The following is a 19,667-nucleotide window of genomic DNA, read 5'->3' as shown; positions in this document are numbered from 1 at the left end:
CTGTGGGTCCATTTCCACAAAGAGACAAGATGGCCTGACTCCGAGTCTAGCTTGTTTTCAGGAACTCATAACCTTTCCGCACTGCCTACCTACACACCCCTCAGGAAAGAATGAATTGTTTTACACCACAGAAGCTTGAATGCAAATGATTATGAACCATAAGAGTCTAGGGGTTTAAAGCCATTTCCATCTTCCCAACCTATCTTTTCTACCAGACCATAATCCCAACCACCTTTGGGCAACTCTCTTCCCTAACTCCACGTGGTTCTGACAAGGCTGCCTGTTCACAATGGCTGACCTGCCCCTGGTTTCCAGAGTAACTGAGTCATATGACCCAAATTGACCAATCACATGGCTTTAAACTTAACTGCCACTGTGGTTGGCCACCTGCCCCTGGTTTCCAGAGTAACTGAGTCATATGACCCAAGTTGACCAATCACATGGCTTTAAACTTAACGGCCACTGTGGTTGGCCCCATACCTGGACATATGGTAATGACTTGGAGCATCAGAATTCACCCTCAGGTTTTTAAATATGATATGGTCACTGAAAGAAATTCTCTATTGCAGTCGTCGGAGGCTTAGGATGAGGGAAGGGGGACCTGTGTGAGATATTTTGAAGTATGTCTTACAAATGCTTCCTACCCAGCATCCCTCCCCTTCTGTATGTATATAGTATACATTCTATGACTACTTCACACACAGACACAGACACAGACACACACACACACACACACACACACACACACACACACACAATTTTACAAGGGAGAGAAATACTAAAAAGAATTTACACGAAAATATAAAAATATAAATGGCGCAGTGAGCTGTCTACTTCCAACAAAGGGGGTGTCTTAGGGATTCTTGTTGCCGTGATAAAATACTCTGATAAGCAACTTAAGGGATCAAGGGTTTATTAGATTCACAGTTCCCGGGGGATATAGTCTATCATAGCGGGGAAGACAAATCCTCGGAAACTGGGCGGAACAGGAAGTAGGCCAACCCCAGTGGCCCATTTCCTCCAGCAAGCTCCACCTCCTAAGTGGTCCACATCCTTTCCAAAAAGCATCACCAGTGAGAAACAAAAAAGACGATGGGGGGCATTTCACAAGCAAACTGCAACGGATGGTCTGTTTAAGGGGTAATACTTAATGTAAGAGAACGAATCTCTCTAACGGTAGAATTTCGAGGTCCAGATCATTTAGGGTAGGAAAAAAGAAAATACATGGAAGCAGAGAATTCTGCTCACGTCCTCACAAATCACAGCACATAAATAATTTTGTATTACATTTACAGTCCCACCTCTTTGAGCTCCTGGAAGAGGGACAGTGTCTAAATATAAAGCGATCCATTAACCTGAATTTCATCGGAAGACTTTAAGTAATTCACTCCTCTCTATCATGTGCTGAGAACTGCAGCTAATCGCTTCATGTTCTATTTATAGAATTGTTTACCGGTTTCTTGTCTTCTCATTCTTCATAGATCAGGAGTCCTAGTCACGTTACAGGGGATGCTTCGGGAAAAGCTAGATGCATTGTGTAAACTGATATTTTAATCACTCATTCCTTTGGAAAATGATTTTTAAAAAAATCCCAGCTGCCCCACACACATGGAATGAAATGCCTTGTGAATAGATAGATCCAAGTGACCACAGTTCTAAAAGGAAATTAGCCTGGGCTATGTCAGTCAGAGAACCATGTTGTGCTTAGCACCTGCTGTCCACACATGCCTGGGATGCAGACACTGGCCCACACACCTGCTGTTGCCAGTATGGACCAAAGCTACAACACGCTCCCAGCTGACTGACAACACGACAGTCCTGACTGAAGAGGTTCTAATAGCCTCTTACATGTCACCAGTGAGAACACTGGTGCTTTAGAAAACAATCAGAGCTTGCTGCAGGGATTCCTCAATATGGTGTCTATAGAAGTTGTTCTACTAGCTGCCATAGGTCTCTTCAGGTCCGGCCCTTGACTGAGCGACACTATTCGTGTGGTCAGAGATAACAACCTGGAGCTCACAGCAGGTGTGCAGCTAACGTTGCCTTCCTGGCAGGAAGAAGGGTGTTCTGAGGAAACAACGTTGGCCATCCTTTTAGTCATCAGGTTATTGAAATGATTCCCCACCCCACCCCTACTCCCTACCCCCAAATCAGAATTTCTCCCAGGACCTCATGGTGGTATAAGGAAAGGCTGGTGCCAACCACTGGAAGAACTTGCATTTCTTTATTTTCTAGAAAATGGGTAGTGAGCCCACGTCATTAAGACTGCCAGCACCTCAAACTCTGATCTTAACAGCTAAAAGCAAGCCAGTAGACTGGAATCCGTGATAAAAGAGCCCTGGGCTTCATTATATCACCTGAAATGCATACACCACCCCTTCCAGTATCCTAATAGTAAATGCTAACATTCATTGAAGAAATAACGTTAGATTTTTTGCCTTTCAGCTTTACAAAATTAGCAAATGTTACAGACTGATGTGGACCGCTAGACTTCTTAAAGACCTGTGACAGACTAAGCACCATTTCTAGACAATTAAGAAATCTATTCAGGCCTTCTGATTTCCATCTGTGCCCCAGAGATAACCTCGTGCCACATCTCTCCTTACCCAAATCCGCCCAGAGAAAGCTGGTCTCCCAGGAGTGCTGACACACTTAAGACCACAGGCTCACAGGCTCACAGGCTCACAGGCTCACAGGCTCACAGGCTCACAGGCTCACAGGCTCACAGGCTCACAGGCTCACAGGCTCACAGGATGGGCAAGCTCCAGTCAGAGACAGCAAGACCAGCTAACACCAGAGATAACCAGATGGCGAGAGGCAAGCCCAAGGACCTAAGGAACAGAAACCAAGGCTTCTTGGCATCACCAGAACCACCACACCAAGCCCTGGATGCCCCAACACATGAAAAAAGCAAGATTCAGATTTAAAAATCACACTTCATGATGACGATACAGGATTTTAAAAAGGACACAAATAACTCCCTTAAAGAAATACAGGAGAGGCACTCGAACAACAGATCCCCCACAGTCCAGACACTGCCCAGACCTGAAGCAAACCGGTCAACAGTTCTCTGCCCCCAAGTCCCGTGGGAGGGAGAGCTAAACCTTCAGAGGGGCAGACATGCCTGGGAAGCCAGAAGAGACTACACACTGCCCACATATCTGACTCCAGAGGAAAACACCTAACACCATCTGGGACCCAGTGCACGGGGGCCCCAGGAAAAGGCAACGCAGGCCCTCCTGGTTGCCACCCTCACGGAAAGCTCAAAAGCAGCCCCCCAAGAGCAGCTTGAGTGCTGCGGTGCCACAGGTAAGACGAACTTTTCTGCTCCAAGCGACCTGCCTGGTGGACTCAGGACACAGGCCCACAGGAACAGCTGAAGACCAGTACACAGGAACGACTACACACCTGAAAGCAGAACACTCTGCTCCCATAACTGGCTGAAAGAAAACAGGAAAACAGGTCTACAGCACTCCTGACACACAGGCCTATAGGACAGTCTAGCCACTGTCAGAAATAGCAGAACAAGGTAACACTAGAGACAACCTGATGGCAAGAGGTAAGCGCAGGAACCCAAGCAACAGAAACCAAGTCTACATGGCATCATCAGAGCCCAATTCTCCCACCAAAGAAAACACTGAATATCCAAACACAGCAGAAAAGCAAGATCTGGATTTAAAATAACATTTGATCATGATGCTGGAGGACTTCAAGAAAGACATGAAGAACTCCCTTAGAGGAAGGCAGGAAAATATAAACAAACAAGTAGAAGCCTATAGAGAGGAATCACAAAAATCCCTGAAAGAATTCCAGGAAAACACAAACAGGTGAAGGAATTAAAAATGAAAATAGAAGAATAAAGAAAGCACAAAGGTAAACAACCCTGGATATAGAAAACCAAAGAACAGACAAGGAGCCATAGATACAAGCATCACCAACAGAATACAAGATATAGAAGAGAGAATCTCAGGAGCAGAAGATTCCATAGAAATCATCGACACAATGGTCAAAGAAAATGTAAAACGGAAAAAGCTACTGGTCCAAAACATACAGGAAATCCAGGACTCAATGAGAAGATCAAATCTAAGGATAATAGGTATAGAAGAGAGTGAAGACTCCCAGCTCAAAGGACCAGTAAATATCTTCAACAAAATCATAGAAGAAAACTTCCCTAACCTAAAAAAAGAGATGCCCATAAACATATAAGAAGCCTACAGAACTCCAAATAGATTGGACCAGAAAAGAAACTCCTCCTGTCACATAATAGTCAAAACACCAAATGCACAAAATAAAGAATATTAAAAGCAGTAAGGGAAAAAGGTCAAGTAACATATAAAGGCAGACCTATCAGAATCATGCCAGACTTCTCACCAGAGACTATGAGAGCCAAAAGATCCTGGACAGATGTCATACAGACCCTAAGAGAACACACATGCCAGCCCAGGTTACTGTATCCTGCAAAACTCTCAATTAACATAGATGGAGAAACCAAGATATTCCATGACAAAACCAAATTTACACAATATCTTTCTACAAATCCAGTCCTATAAAGGATAATAAATGGTAATGCCCAACATAAGGAGGCAAGCAACACCTAGAAAAAGCAAGAAACTAATCATCTTGGCAACAAAAAAAGAGAAGAGAAGCACACAAACATAATCTCACATCCAAATATGAATATAACAGGAAGCAATAATCACTATTCCTTAATATCTCTCAACATCAATGGTCTCAACTCCCCATTAAAAAGACATAGATTAACAAACTAGATACACAATGAGGACTCTGCATTCTGCTGCCTACAGGAAACACACCTCAGAGACAAAGACAGACACTACCTCAGAGTGAAAGGCTGGAAAACAACTTTCCAAGCAAATGGTCTGAGGAAGCAAGCTGGAGTAGCCATTCGAATATCGAATAAAATTGATTTTAAACTAAAAGTCATCAAAAAAGAATAGGAAGGTCACTTCATATTCATCAAAGGAAAAATCCACCAAGATGAACTCTCAATCCTAAATATCTATGCTCCAAATACAAGGGCACCTACATACATAAAAGAAACCTTACTAAAGCTCAAAGCACACATTGCACCTCACACAATAATAGAAGGAGATTTCAACACCCCACTCTCATCAATGGACAGATCATGGAAACAGAAATTAAACAGAGACGTAGACAGACTAAGAGAAATCATGAACCAAATGGACTTAACAGATATTTATAGAACATTCTATCCTAAAACAAAAGGATATACCTTCTTCTCAGCTCCTCATGGTACTTTCTCCAAAATTGACCATATAATTGGTCATAAAACAGGCCTCAACAGATACAGAAAGATAGAAATAATCCCATGTGTCCTATCAGACCACCACAGGCTAAAGCTGGTCTTCAATAACAATAAGGGAAGAACGCCCACATATATATGGAAGTTGAACAATGCTCTACTCAATGATAACCTGGTCAAGGAAGAAATAAAGAAAGAAATTAAAGACTTCTTAGAATTTAATGAAAATAAAGGTACAACATACCCAAACTTATGGGACACAATAAAAGCTGTGCTAAGAGGAAAACTCATAGCTCTGAATGCCTGCAGAAAGAAACAGAGGAGAGCATATATCAGCAGTTTGACAGCACACCTAAAAGCTCTAGAACAAAAAGAAGCAAATACACCCAGGAGGAGTAGAAGGCAGGAAATAATCAAACTCAGAGCTGAAATCAACCAAGTAGAAACAAAAAGGACCATAGAAAGAATCAACAGAACCAAAAGTTGGATCTTTGAGAAAGTCAACAAGATAGATAAACTGTTAGCCAGACTAATGAGAAGACACAGAGAGTCTGTCCAAATTAATAAAATCAGAAAGGAAAAGGGAGACATAACTACAGATTCAGAGGAAATTCAAAAATTCATCAGATCCTACTACAAAAGCCTATATTCAACAAAACTTGAAAATCTGCAGGAAATGAACAATTTCCTAGACAGATACCAGGTACCGAAGTTAAATCATGAACATATAAGCCATTTAAACAACCCCATAACTCCTAAGGAAATAGAAGCATTCATTAAAGGTCTCCCAACCAAAAAGAGCCCAGGTCCAGACGGGTTCACTGCAGAATTCTAACAGACCTTCGTAGAAGGTCTCACACCAATACTATCCAAACTATTCCACAAAATTGAAACAGATGGAGCACTACCGAATTCCTTCTAAGAAGCCACAATTACTCTTATACCTGAACCACACAAAGACACAACAAAGAAAGAGAACTTCAGACCAATTTCCCTTATGAATATCGACGCAAAAATACTCAATAAAATTCTGGCAAACCGAACCCAAGAGCACATCACAACAATCATCCAACATGATCAAGTAGGCTTCATCCCAGGCATTCAGGGATGGTTTAATATACAGAAAACCACCAACGTGATCCATTATATAAACAAACTGAAAGAACAAAACCACATGATCATTTCATTAGATACTGAGAAAGCATTTGACAAAATTCAACACCCCTTCATGATAAAAGTCCTGGAAAGAATAGGAATTCAAGGCCCATACCTAAACATAGTAAAAGCCATATACAGCAAACCAGTAGCTAACATTAAACTAAATGGAGAGAAACTTGAAGCAATCCCACTAAAATCAGGGACTAGACAAGGCTGCCCACTCTCTCCCTACTTATTCAATATAGTTCTTGAAGTTCTAGCCAGAGCAATCAGACAACAAAAGGAGATCAAGGGGATACAAATTGGAAAAGAAGAAGTCAAAATATCACTATTTGCAGATGATATGATAGTTTATTTAAGTGATCCCAAAAGTTCCACCAGAGAACTACTAAAGCTGATAAACAACTTCAGCACCCGCGGATCCCAGCCCGCAGCAGCTCTCTGCTCCCAGACCCCGTGAGAGAGAGACCCAACCGCCTGGTCAGGTGGGCACTCCTGAGGCTGTAGAGCGGAAGAGACCACCAACACTGCTCACCCCTGCCCACATCCCTGGCCCAAGAGGAAACTGTATAAGGCCTCTGGGCTCCCGTGGGGGAGGGCCCAGGAGCGGCAGGACCCCTGCCTGAGACACCGCCGGAACCTGAAGGAAACAGACCAGATAAACAGTTCTCTGCACCCAAATCCCATGGGAGGGAGAGCTAAACCTTCAGAGAGGCAGACAAGCCTGGGAAACCAGAAGAGACTGCTCCCTGCACACACATCTCGGACGCCAGAGGAAAAAGCCAAAGACCATCTGGAACCCTGGTGCACTGAAGCTCCCGGAAGGGGCGGCACAGGTCTTCCTGGTTGCTGCCGCTGCAGAGAGCCCGTGGGCAGCACCCCACGAGCGAACTTGAGCCTTGGGACCACAGGTAAGACCAAATTTTCTGCTGCAAGAAATCTGCCTGGTGAACTCAAGACACAGGCCCACAGGAACAGCTGAAGACCTGTAGAGAGGAAAAACTACACGCCCGAAAGCAGAACACTCTGTCCCCATAACTGACTGAAAGAGAGGAAAACAGGTCTACAGCACTCCTGACACACAGGCTTATAGGACAGTCTAGCCACTGTCAGAAATAGCAGAACAAAGTAACACTAGAGATAATCTGATGGCGAGAGGCAAGCACAGGAACCCAAGCAACAGAAACCAAGACTACATGGCACCATCGGAGCCCAATTCTCCCATCAAAACAAACATGGAATATCCAAACACACCAGAAAAGCAAGATCTAGTTTCAAAATCATTTTTGATCATGATGCTGGAGGACTGCAAGAAAGACGTGAAGAGCTCCCTTAGAGAACAAGTAGAAGCCTACAGAGAGGAATCGCAAAAATGCCTGAAAGAATTCCAGGAAAACATAAAGAAACAAGTAAAAGCCCATAGAGAGGAAACACAAAAATCCCTGAAAGAATTCCAGGAAAACATAAATAAACAAGTAGAAGCCCATAGAGAGGAGACACAAAAATCCCTGAAGAATTCCAGGAAAACACAAACAGTTGAAGGAATTAAAAATGGAAATAGAAGCAATCAAGAAAGAACACATGGAAACAACCCTGGATATAGAAAACCAAAAGAAGAGACAAGGAGCTGTAGATACAAGTTTCACCAACAGAATACAAGAGATGGAAGAGAGAATCTCAGGAGCAGAAGATTCCATAGAAATCATTGACTCAACTGTCAAAGATAATGTAAAGCTGAAAAAGCCACTGGTCCAAAACATACAGGAAATCCAGGACTCAATGAGAAGATCAAATCTAAAAATAATAGGTATAGAAGAGAGTGAAGACTCCCAGCTCAAAGGACCAGTAAATATCTTCAACAAAATCATAGAAGAAAACTTCCCTAACCTAAAAAAAGAGATACCCATAGACATACAAGAAGCCTACAGAACTTCAAACAGATTGGACCAGAAAAGAAACACCTCCCGTCACATAATAGTCAAAACACCAAATGTACAAAATAAAGAAAGAATATTAAAAGCAGTAAGGGAAAAAGGTCAAGTAACATATAAAGGCAGACCTATCAGAATCACACCAGACATCTCGCCAGAAACTATGAAGGCCAGAAGATCCTGGACTGATGTCATACAGACCCTAAGGGAACACATATGCCAGCCCAGGTTACTGTATCCAGCAAAACTCTCAATTAACATTGATGGAGAAACCAAGATATTCCATGACAAAACCAAATTTACACAATATCTTTCTACAAATTCAGCACTACAAAGGATAATAAATGGTAAAGCCCAACATAAGGAGGCAAGCTATACCCTAGAAGAAGCAAGAAACTAATCGTCTTGGCAACAAAAAGAGAATGAAAGCACACAAACATAACCTCACATCCAAATATGAATATAATGGGAAGCAATAATCACTATTCCTTAATATCTCTCAATATCAATGGCCTCAACTCCCCAATAAAAAGACATAGATTAACAAACTGGATACGCAACGAGGACCCTGCATTCTGCTGCCTACAGGAAACACACCTCAGAGACAAAGACAGACACTACCTCAGAGTGAAAGGCTGGAAAACAACTTTCCAAGCAAATGGTCAGAAGAAGCAAGCTGGAGTAGCCATTCTAATATCAAATAAAATCAATTTCCAACTAAAAGTCATCAAAAAAGATAAGGAAGGACACTTCATATTCATCAAAGGAAAAATCCACCAAGATGAACTCTCAATCCTAAATATCTATGCCCCAAATACAAGGGCACCTACATACGTAAAAGAAACCTTACTAAAGCTCAAAACACACATTGCACCTCACACAATAATAGTGGGAGATTTCAACACCCCACTCTCATCAATGGACAGATCATGGAAACAGAAATTAAACAGTGATGTCGACAGACTAAGAGAAGTCATGAGCCAAATGGACTTAACGGATATTTATAGAACATTCTATCCTAAAGCAAATGGATATACCTTCTTCTCAGCTCCTCATGGTACTTTCTCCAAAATTGACCATATAATTGGTCAAAAAACGGGCCTCAACAGGTACAGAAAGATAGAAATAATCCCATGCGTGCTATCGGACCACCACGGCCTAAAACTGGTCTTCAATAACAATAAGGGAAGAATGCCCACATATACGTGGAAATTGAACAATGCTCTACTCAATGATAACCTGGTCAAGGAAGAAATAAAGAAAGAAATTAAAAACTTTTTAGAATTTAATGAAAATGAAGGTACAACATACCCAAACTTATGGGACACAATGAAAGCTGTGCTGAGAGGAAAACTCATAGCGCTGAGTGCCTGCAGAAAGAAACAGGAAAGAGCATATGTCAGCAGCTTGACAGCACACCTAAAAGCTCTAGAACAAAAAGAAGCAAATACACCCAGGAGGAGTAGAAGGCAGGAAATAATCAAACTCAGAGCTGAAATCAACCAAGTAGAAACAAAAAGGACCATAGAAAGAATCAACAGAACCAAAAGTTGGTTCTTTGAGAAAATCAACAAGATAGATAAACCCTTAGCCAGACTAATGAGAGGACACAGACAGTGGGTCCAAATTAACAAAATCAGAAATGAAAAGGGAGACATAACTACAGATTCAGAGGAAATTCAAAAAATCATCAGATCTTACTATAAAAACCTATATTCAACAAAACTTGAAAATCTTCTGAAATGGACAATTTCCTAGACAGATACCAGGTATCGAAGTTAAATCAGGAACAGATAAACCAGTTAAACAACCCCATAACTCCTAAGGAAATAGAAGCAGTCATTAAAGGTCTCCCAACCAAAAAGAGCCCATGTCCAGATGGGTTTAGTGCAGAATTCTATCAAACCTTCATAGAAGACCTCATACCAATATTATCCAAACTATTCCACAAAATTGAAACAGATGGAGCACTATCGAATTCCTTCTACGAAGCCACAATTACTCTTATACCTAAACCACACAAAGACACAACAAAGAAAGAGAACTTCAGACCAATTTCCCTTATGAATATCGACGCGAAAATACTCAATAAAATTCTGGCAAACCGAATTCAAGAGCACATCAAAACAATCATCCATGATCAAGTAGGCTTCATCCCATGCATGCAGGGATGGTTTAATATACGGAAAACCATCAACGTGATCCATTATATAAACAAACTGAAAGAACAGAACCACATGATCATTTCATTAGATGCTGAGAAAGCATTTGACAAAATTCAACACCCCTTCATGATAAAAGTCCTGGAAAGAATAGGAATTCAAGGCCCATACCTAAACATAGTAAAAGCCATATGCAGCAAACCAGTTGCTAACATTAAACTAAATGGAGAGAAACTTGAAGCAATCCCACTAAAATCAGGGACTAGACAAGGCTGCCCACTCTCTCCCTACTTATTCAATATAGTTCTTGAAGTTCTAGCCAGAGCAATCAGACAACCAAAGGAGGTCAAGGAGATACAGATCGGAAAAGAAGAGGTCAAAATATCACTATTTGCAGATGACATGATAGTATATTTAAGTGATCCCAAAAGTTCCACCAGAGAACTACTAAAGCTGATAAACAACTTCAGCAAAGTGGCTGGGTATAAAATTAACTCAAATAAATCAGTTGCCTTCCTCTATACAAAAGAGAAACAAGCCGAGAAAGAAATTAGGGAAACGACACCCTTCATAATAGACCCAAATAATATAAAGTACCTCGGTGTGACTTTAACCAAGCAAGTAAAAGATCTGTACAATAAGAACTTCAAGACACTGAGGAAAGAAATTGAAGAAGACCTCAGAAGATGGAAAGATCTCCCATGCTCATGGATTGGCAGGATTAATATAGTAAAAATGGCCATTTTACCAAAAGCAATCTACAGATTCAATGCAATCCCCATCAAAATACCAATCCAATTCTTCAAAGAGTTAGACAGAACAATTTGCAAATTCATCTGGAATAACAAAAAACCCAGTATAGCTAAAGCTATCCTCAACAATAAAAGGACTTCAGGGGGAATCACTATCCCTGAACTCAAGCAGTATTACAGGGCAATAGTGATAAAAACTGCATGGTATTGGTACAGAGACAGACAGATAGACCAATGGAATAGAATTGAAGACCCAGAAATGAACCCACACACCTATGGGCACTTGATTTTTGACAAAGGAGCCAAAACCATCCAATGGAAAAAAGATAGCATTTTCAGCAAATGGTGCTGGTTCAACTGGAGGGCAACATGTAGAAGAATGCAGATCGATCCATCCTTATCACCCTGTACAAAGCTTAAGTCCAAGTGGATCAAGGACCTCCACATCAAACCAGACACACTCAAACTAATAGAAGAAAAACTAGGAAAGCATCTGGAACACATGGGCACTGGAAAAAATTTCCTGAACAAAACACCAATGGCTTATGCTCTAAGATCAAGAATCGACAAATGGGATCTCATAAAACTGCAAAGCTTCTGTAAGGCAAAGGACATGGTGGTTAGGACAAAACGGCAACCAACAGATTGGGAAAAGATCTTTACCAATCCTACAACAGATAGAGGCCTTATATCCAAAATATACAAAGAACTCAAGAAGTTAGACCGCAGGGAAACAAATAACCCTATTAAAAAAATGGGGTTCAGAGCTAAACAAAGAATTCACAGCTGAGGAATGCCGAATGGCTGAGAAACACCTAAAGAAATGTTCAACATCTTTAGTCATAAGGGAAATGCAAATCAAAACAACCCTGAGATTTCACCTCACACCAGTGAGAATGGCTAAGATCAAAAACTCAGGGGACAGCAGATGCTGGCGAGGATGTGGAGAAAGAGGAACACTCCTCCATTGTTGGTGGGATTGCAGACTGGTACAACCATTCTGGAAATCAGTCTGGAGGTTCCTCAGAAAATTGGACATTGAACTGCCTGAGGATCCAGCTATACCTCTCTTGGGCATATACCCAAAAGATTCCTCAACATACAAAAGAGACACGTGCTCCACTATGTTCATCGCAGCCTTATTTATAATAGCCAGAAACTGGAAAGAACCCAGATGCCCTTCAACAGAGGAATGGATACAGAAAACGTGGTACATCTACACAATGGAATATTACTCAGCTATCAAAAACAACGAGTTTATGAAATTCGTAGGCAAATGGTTGGAACTGGAAAATATCATCCTGAGTGAGCTAACCCATTCACAGAAAGACATACATGGTATGCACTCATTGATAAGTGGCTATTAGCCCAAATGCTTGAATTACCCTAGATCCCTAGAACAATCGAAACTCAAGACGGATGATCAAAATGTGAATGCTTCACTCCTTCTTTAAATGAGGAAAAGGAATACCCTTGGCAGGGAAGGGAGAGGCAAAGATTAAAACAGAGACTGAAGGAACACCCATTCAGAGCCTGCCCCACATGTGGCCCATACATATACAGCCACCCAATTAGACAAGATGGATGAAGCAAAGAAGTGCAGACCGACAGGAGCCGGATGTAGATCGCTCCTGAGAGACACAGCCAGAATACAGCAAATACAGAGGCGAATGCCAGCAGCAAACCACTGAACTGAGAATAGGTCCCCCGTTGAAGGAATCAGAGAAAGAACTGGAAGAGCTTGAAGGTGCTCAAGACCCCAAAAGTACAACAATGTCAAGCAACCAGAGCTTCCAGGGACTAAGCCACTACCTAAAGACTATACATGGACTGACCCTGGACTCTGATCCCATAGGTAGCAATGAATATCCTAGTAAGAGCACCAGTGGAAGGGGAAGCCCTGGGTCCTGCTAAGACTGAACCCCCAGTGAACTAGACTATGGGGGGAGGGCGGCAATGGGGGGAGGGTTGGGAGGGGAACACCCATAAGGAAGGGTAGGGGGGAGGGGGATGTTTGCCCGGAAACCAGGAAAGGGAATAACACTTGAAATGTATATAAGAAATACTCAAGTTAATAAAAAAAAAACAATCGAAATGTAAATAAGTAATACTCAAGTTAATAAAGATTTAAAAAAAACAACTTCAGCAAAGTGGCTGGGTATAAAATTAACTCAAATAAATCAGTAGCCTTCCTCTATACAAAAGAGAAACAAGCCGAGAAAGAAATTAGGGAAACGACACCCTTCATAATAGTACCAAATAATATAAAGTACCTCGGTGTGACTTTAACCAAACAAGTAAAAGATCTGTATGATAAGAACTTCAAGCCTCTGAAGAAACAAATTGAAGAAGACCTCAGAAGATGGAAAGATCTCCCATGCTCATGGATTGGCAGGATTAACATAGTAAAAATGGCCATTTTACCAAAAGCGATCCACAGATTCAATGCAATCCCCATCAAAATACCAACCCAATTCTTCAGAGAGTTAGACAGAATAATTTTCAAATTCATCTGGAATAACAAAAAACCCAGGATAGCTAAAACTATCCTCAACAATAAAAGGACTTCTGGGGGAATCACTATCCCTGAACTCAAGCAGTATTACAGGGCAATAGTGATAAAAACTGCATGGTATTGGTACAGAGACAGACAGATAGACCAGTGGAACAGAATTGAAGACCCAGAAATGAACCCACACACCTATGGGCACTTGATTTTTGACAAAGGAGCCAAAACCATCCAATGGAAAAAGGATAGCATTTTCAGCAAATGGTGCTGGTTCAACTGGAGGTCAACATGCAGAAGAATGCAGATCGATCCATCCTTATCACCCTGTACAAAGCTTAAGTCCAAGTGGATCAAGGACCTCCACATCAAACCAGACACACTCAAACTAATAGAAGAAAAACTAGGGAAGCATCTGGAACACATGGTCACTGGAGAAAATTTCCTGAACAAAACACCAATGACTTATGCTCTAAGATCAAGAATCAACAAATAGGACCTCATAAAACTGCAAAGCTTCTGTAAGGCAAAGGACACTGTTGTTAGGACAAAACAGCAACCAAAAGATTGGGAAAAGATCTTTACCAATCCTACAACAGATAGAGGGCTTATATCCAAAATATACAAAGAACTCAAGAAGTTAGACTTCAGGGAGACAAATAACCCTATTAAAAAATGGAGTTCAGAGCTAAACAAAGAATTCACAGCTGAGGAATGCCAAATGGCTGAGAAACACCTAAAGAAACGGTCAACATCTTTAGTCATAAGGGAATTGCAAATCAAAACAACCCTGAGATTTCACCTCACACCAGTGAGAATGGCTAAGATCAAAAACTCAGGGGACAGCAAACGCTGGCGAGGATGTGGAGAAAGAGGAACACTCCTCCATTGTTGGTGGGATTGCAGACTGGTACAACCATTCTGGAAATCAGTCTGGAGGTTTCTCAGAAAATTGGACATTGAACTACCTGTGGACCCAGCTATACCTCTCTTGGGCATATACCCAAAAGATGCCCCAACATATAACAAAGACACATGCTCCACTATGTTCATAGCAGCCTTATTTATAATAGCCAGAAGCTGGAAAGAACCCAGATGCCCTTCAACAGAGGAATGGATACAGAAAATGTGGTACATCTACACAGTGGAATATTACTCAGCAATCAAAAACAATGACTTTTTGAAATTCATAGGCAAATGGATGGAACTGGAAAATATCATCCTGAGTGAGGTAACCCAATCACAGAAAAGCACACATGGTATGCACTCATTGATAAGTGGCTTCAAATGCTTGAATTACCCTAGATGCCTAGAACGCATGAAACTCAAGAAGGATGACCAAAATGCTTCACTCCTTCTTTAAAAGGGAAACAAGAATACCCTTGGCAGGGAATATGGAGGCAAAGTTTAGAACAGAGGCAGAAGGAACACCCATTCAGAGCCTGCCCCACATGTGGCCCATACATATACAGCCACCAAACTAGATATGATGGATGAAGCAAAGAAGTGCAGGCTGACAGGAACCGGATGTAGATCTCTCCTGAGAGACACACCCAGAATACAGCAAATACATAGGTGAATGCCAGCAGCAATCCACTGAACTGAGAATGGGACCCCCGTTGAAGGAATCAGAGAAAGGACTGGAAGAGCTTGAAGGGGCTCGAGACCCCATATGAACAACAATGCCAACTAACCAGAGCTTCCAGGGACTAAGCCACTACCCAAAGACTACACATGGACTGACCCTGGGCTCCATCTTCATAGGTAGCAATGAATAGCCTAGTAAGAGCACCAGTGGAAGGGGAAGCCCTTGGTCCTGCCAAGACTGAACCCCCAGTGAACGTGATTGTTGGGGGGAGGGTGGTAATGGGGGGAGGATGGAGAGGGGAAGCCCTTATAGAAGGGGAGGGGAAGGACTAGGGGGATGTTGGCCCGGAAACCGGGAAGGGGAATAACAATCAGGGGAATAACAATCAAAATGTAAATAAGAAACACTCAAGTTAATAAAGAAAAAGATAAAGGGTTGGGGATTTAGCTCAGTGGTAGAGCGCTTGCCTAGCAAGCTCAAGGCCCTGGGTTTGGTCCTCAGCTCCGATTAAAAAAAAAAAGAAATCTTTAATAAAGAAAAAGATAAAGAAATACAGGAGATCACAGGTAAAAAGATAGAAGCCCCTAAAGAGGAAACACATAAATCCCTTAAAGAATTACAGGAAAACACAACCAAACAGGTGAAGAAATTGAAGGAAACCATCCAGGATCCCAAAATTGAAAAAGAAACAATAAAGAAATCACAAAGGGAGACAACCTGCAGATAGAAAACCTAGGAAAGAGATCAGGAGTCATAGATGCAAGCATCACAAACAGAATAGAAGAGATAGAAGAGAGAATCTCAGGGGCAGGAAATACCATAGAAAACATTGACACAACAGTGAAAGAAATTGCAAAATGCAGAAACTCCTAGCCCAAAAAATCCAGGAAATCCAGGACACAATGAGAAGACCAAACCTAAAGATAATAAATATTGAAGAGAACTATGATTCCCAACTCAAAGGGCCAGTAAATGTCTTCAACAAAATTATAAAAGAAAACTTCCCTAACCTAAAGAAAGATGCTCATAAAAATACAAGAAGCCTACAGAACCCCAAATAGACTAGACTAGAAAGGAAATTCTTCTTGTCACATAATAATCAAAGCACCAAATGAATAAAACAAGAAAGAATATCAAAAGCAGAAGGGAAAAAGGTCAACTAACATATAAAAGCAGACCTATCACAATTATACCACACGTCTCAACAGAGACTCTAAAAGCAAGAAGATCCTGTGCATGTGTCATATAAACCCTAAGAGAACACAAATGCCAACCCAGGCTACTATATGCAGCAAAAATCTCAACTAACATAAATGGAGAAACCAAGATATTCCATGACAAAACCAAATTTACACAATATCTTTCCATAAATCCAGTCCTACAAAAGATAATAGATGGAAAAATGCCAACAGGAGGGAAACTACACCCTAGAAAAAGCAAGAAAGTATTCTTCTTTCGACAAAGAAGATAGAACACAAACATAATTCCACCTCTAACAACAAAAATAACAGGAAGCAACAATGACTAGTACTTAATATCTCTTAATACCAATAGACTCAATTCCCCAATTAAAAGGCATAAGCTAACTGACTGGATTTGTAAACAGGACTTAGCATTTTGCTTCATACAGGAAACACCTCAGTGACAAAGACAGAGTAAAAGGCTGGAAAATTTTTTTCTAAGCAAATTGTCCCAAAAAACAAGGTGGAGTAGCCATCGTAATGTCAAATAAAATAGACTTTCAACCAAAAGTTATCAAAAAAGATAAGGAAGAACATTTTATACTCATCAAAAAAAATCTACCAACTCTCAATTCTAAACATCTATGCTCCAAATGCAAGGGCACCCACAATCATAAAAGAAACCTTACAAAAGCTCAAGTCACACATTGCATCACATATAATAATAGTAGGAGACTTCAACACACCACTCTCATTAATGGACAGATCATGGAAACAGAGACTAAACAGAGACACAGTGAAACTAATATAAGGTATGAACCAAATGGATTTAACAAATAACCATAGAACATTTCACCCTAAAACTAAAGAATATACCTTCTTCTCAGCACCTCATGGTTCCTTCTTAAAAACTGATCATACAATTGGTCACAAAACAGACCTGAATAGAAAGAAATAATCCCATGCATTCTATCAGATCACCATGGATGAAGGCTGGTCTTCAGTAACAACAAAAACATTAAAAAGCCCACATACACGTGGAAGCTGAACAGCGCTCTACTAAATGATGACTTGGTCAAGGAAGAAATAAAGAAATTAATTAAATACTTTTTGGGATTTAATAAAAATTAAGGCACAATATACCCAATCTTATGGGATACAATGAAAGCAGTGCTAAGAGGAAAACTGGAGAGAGCATACAGTAACAGCTTGACAGCACACCTGAAAGCTCTAGAAAAAAATAAAGAAGTGAATTCACCCAAGAGTAGACAGAAGTAAATAATCAAACTCAGAGCTGAAATCAACCTAGTAGAAACAAAAAGAACTATACAAAGAATCAACAAAACCAGGAGCTGATTCTTTGAGAAAATCAACAAGAGAGATAAACCCTTAGCCAGACTAACCAGAGGGCAGAGAGACAGTATCCAAATTAACAAAACCGGAAATGAAAAGGGAAACATAACAACAGAAAATGAGGAAATTCAAAAAATTATTAGATTCTACTACAAAAGCATATATTCAACAAAACTGGAAAATCTGGAGAAAATGAACAATTTTCTAGACAGATACCAGGTACCAATGTTAAATCAGGATCAAATAAACCATCTAAACAGTCCTAGAACCCATTAAGAAATAGAAGTAGTCATAAAAAGTCTCCCAATTTAAAAAAAAAAAAAAAGCCCAGGACCAGAATTCTATCAGACTTTCAAAGACCTAATACCAATACTCTTCAAACTATTCCACAAAATAGAAACAGAAGGAACACTACCCAATTCATTCTTTGAAGCCACAATCAGTCTTATACCTAAACCATACAAAGACCCTACAAAGAAAAAGAACTTCAAACCAATTTCCCTCATAAACGTCGATGCAAAAATACTCAATAAAATTCTGGAAAACCGAATCCAAGAACACATCAAAATGATCATCCATCATGATCAAGTAGGTTTCATTCCAAGGATGCAGGGATGGTGCAATATACGAATATCCATCAATGTAATCCACTTTATAAACAAACTCAAAGAAAAAAAAACCACATGATCATCTCATTAGATGCTGAGAAAGCGCTTGAAAAATTCAACACCTCTTCATGATAAAAATCTGGGAAAGATCAGGAATTCAAGGCCCATACCTAAACATAATAAAAGCAATATACAGCAAACCAGTAGCCAACATGGAGAGAAACTTGAAGCAATTACACTAAAGTCAGGGACTAGGCAAGGCTGGCCAGTCTCTCCCTATTTATTCAATATAGTACTCAAAGTCCTAGCCAGAGCAATCAGACAACAAAAAGAGGTCAAAGGGATGCAAATTGGAAAGAAAGAAGACAAAATATCAATATTTGCAGATAATATGATAGTATAGTAAAGTGACCCTAAAAATTCAGAAAACTCCTAAAACTGATAAACAACTTCAGCAAAGTGGCTGTATATAAAATTAACTCAAACAAATCAGTAGCCTTCATCTACTCAAAGGATAAACAGGTTGAGAAAGAAATTAGGGAAATGACACCCTTCACAATTGCCACAAATAATATAAAATACCTTGTTGAGACTCTAACCAAGCAAGTGAAAGATCTGTATGACAAGAACTTCAAGTCTCTGAAGAAAGAAATTGAAGAAGGTCTCAGAAGATGGAAAGATCTCCCATGTTCATGGATTGACAGGATTAATATAGTAAATATGGCCATCTTTCTGAAAGCAAACTACAGATTTAATGCAATCTGAATCAAAATTCCAACTCATTTCTTCATAGAGTTAGAAAGAGCAATTTGCAAATTCACTTGGAAAAGAAAAAAAACGCACAATAGTGAAAATTATTCTCAACAATAAAAGAACTTCTGGGGGAAATCACCATCCCTGACTTCAAGCAGTACTACAGAGCAATAGTGATAAAAAAAAAAAAAAAAACTGTATGGTATTGGTACAGAGACAGGCAGGTAGATCAGTGGTTTGGAATTGAAGACCCAGAAATGAACCCACACACCTATGGTCACTTGATCTTTGACAAAGGAACTAAAACCATCCAGTGGAAAAATAACAGCGTTTTCAAAAAATGGTGTGGCTCAACTGGAGGTCAGCAAGTAGAAGAATGCAAATCGATCCA

Source organism: Rattus norvegicus, chromosome 20 (assembly GCF_021556685.1).
Source record: "Rattus norvegicus strain SHRSP/BbbUtx chromosome 20, alternate assembly SHRSP_T2T, whole genome shotgun sequence".
NCBI classification, from domain to species: domain Eukaryota; kingdom Metazoa; phylum Chordata; class Mammalia; order Rodentia; family Muridae; genus Rattus; species Rattus norvegicus.
This window is presented reverse-complemented; position numbering follows the sequence as displayed.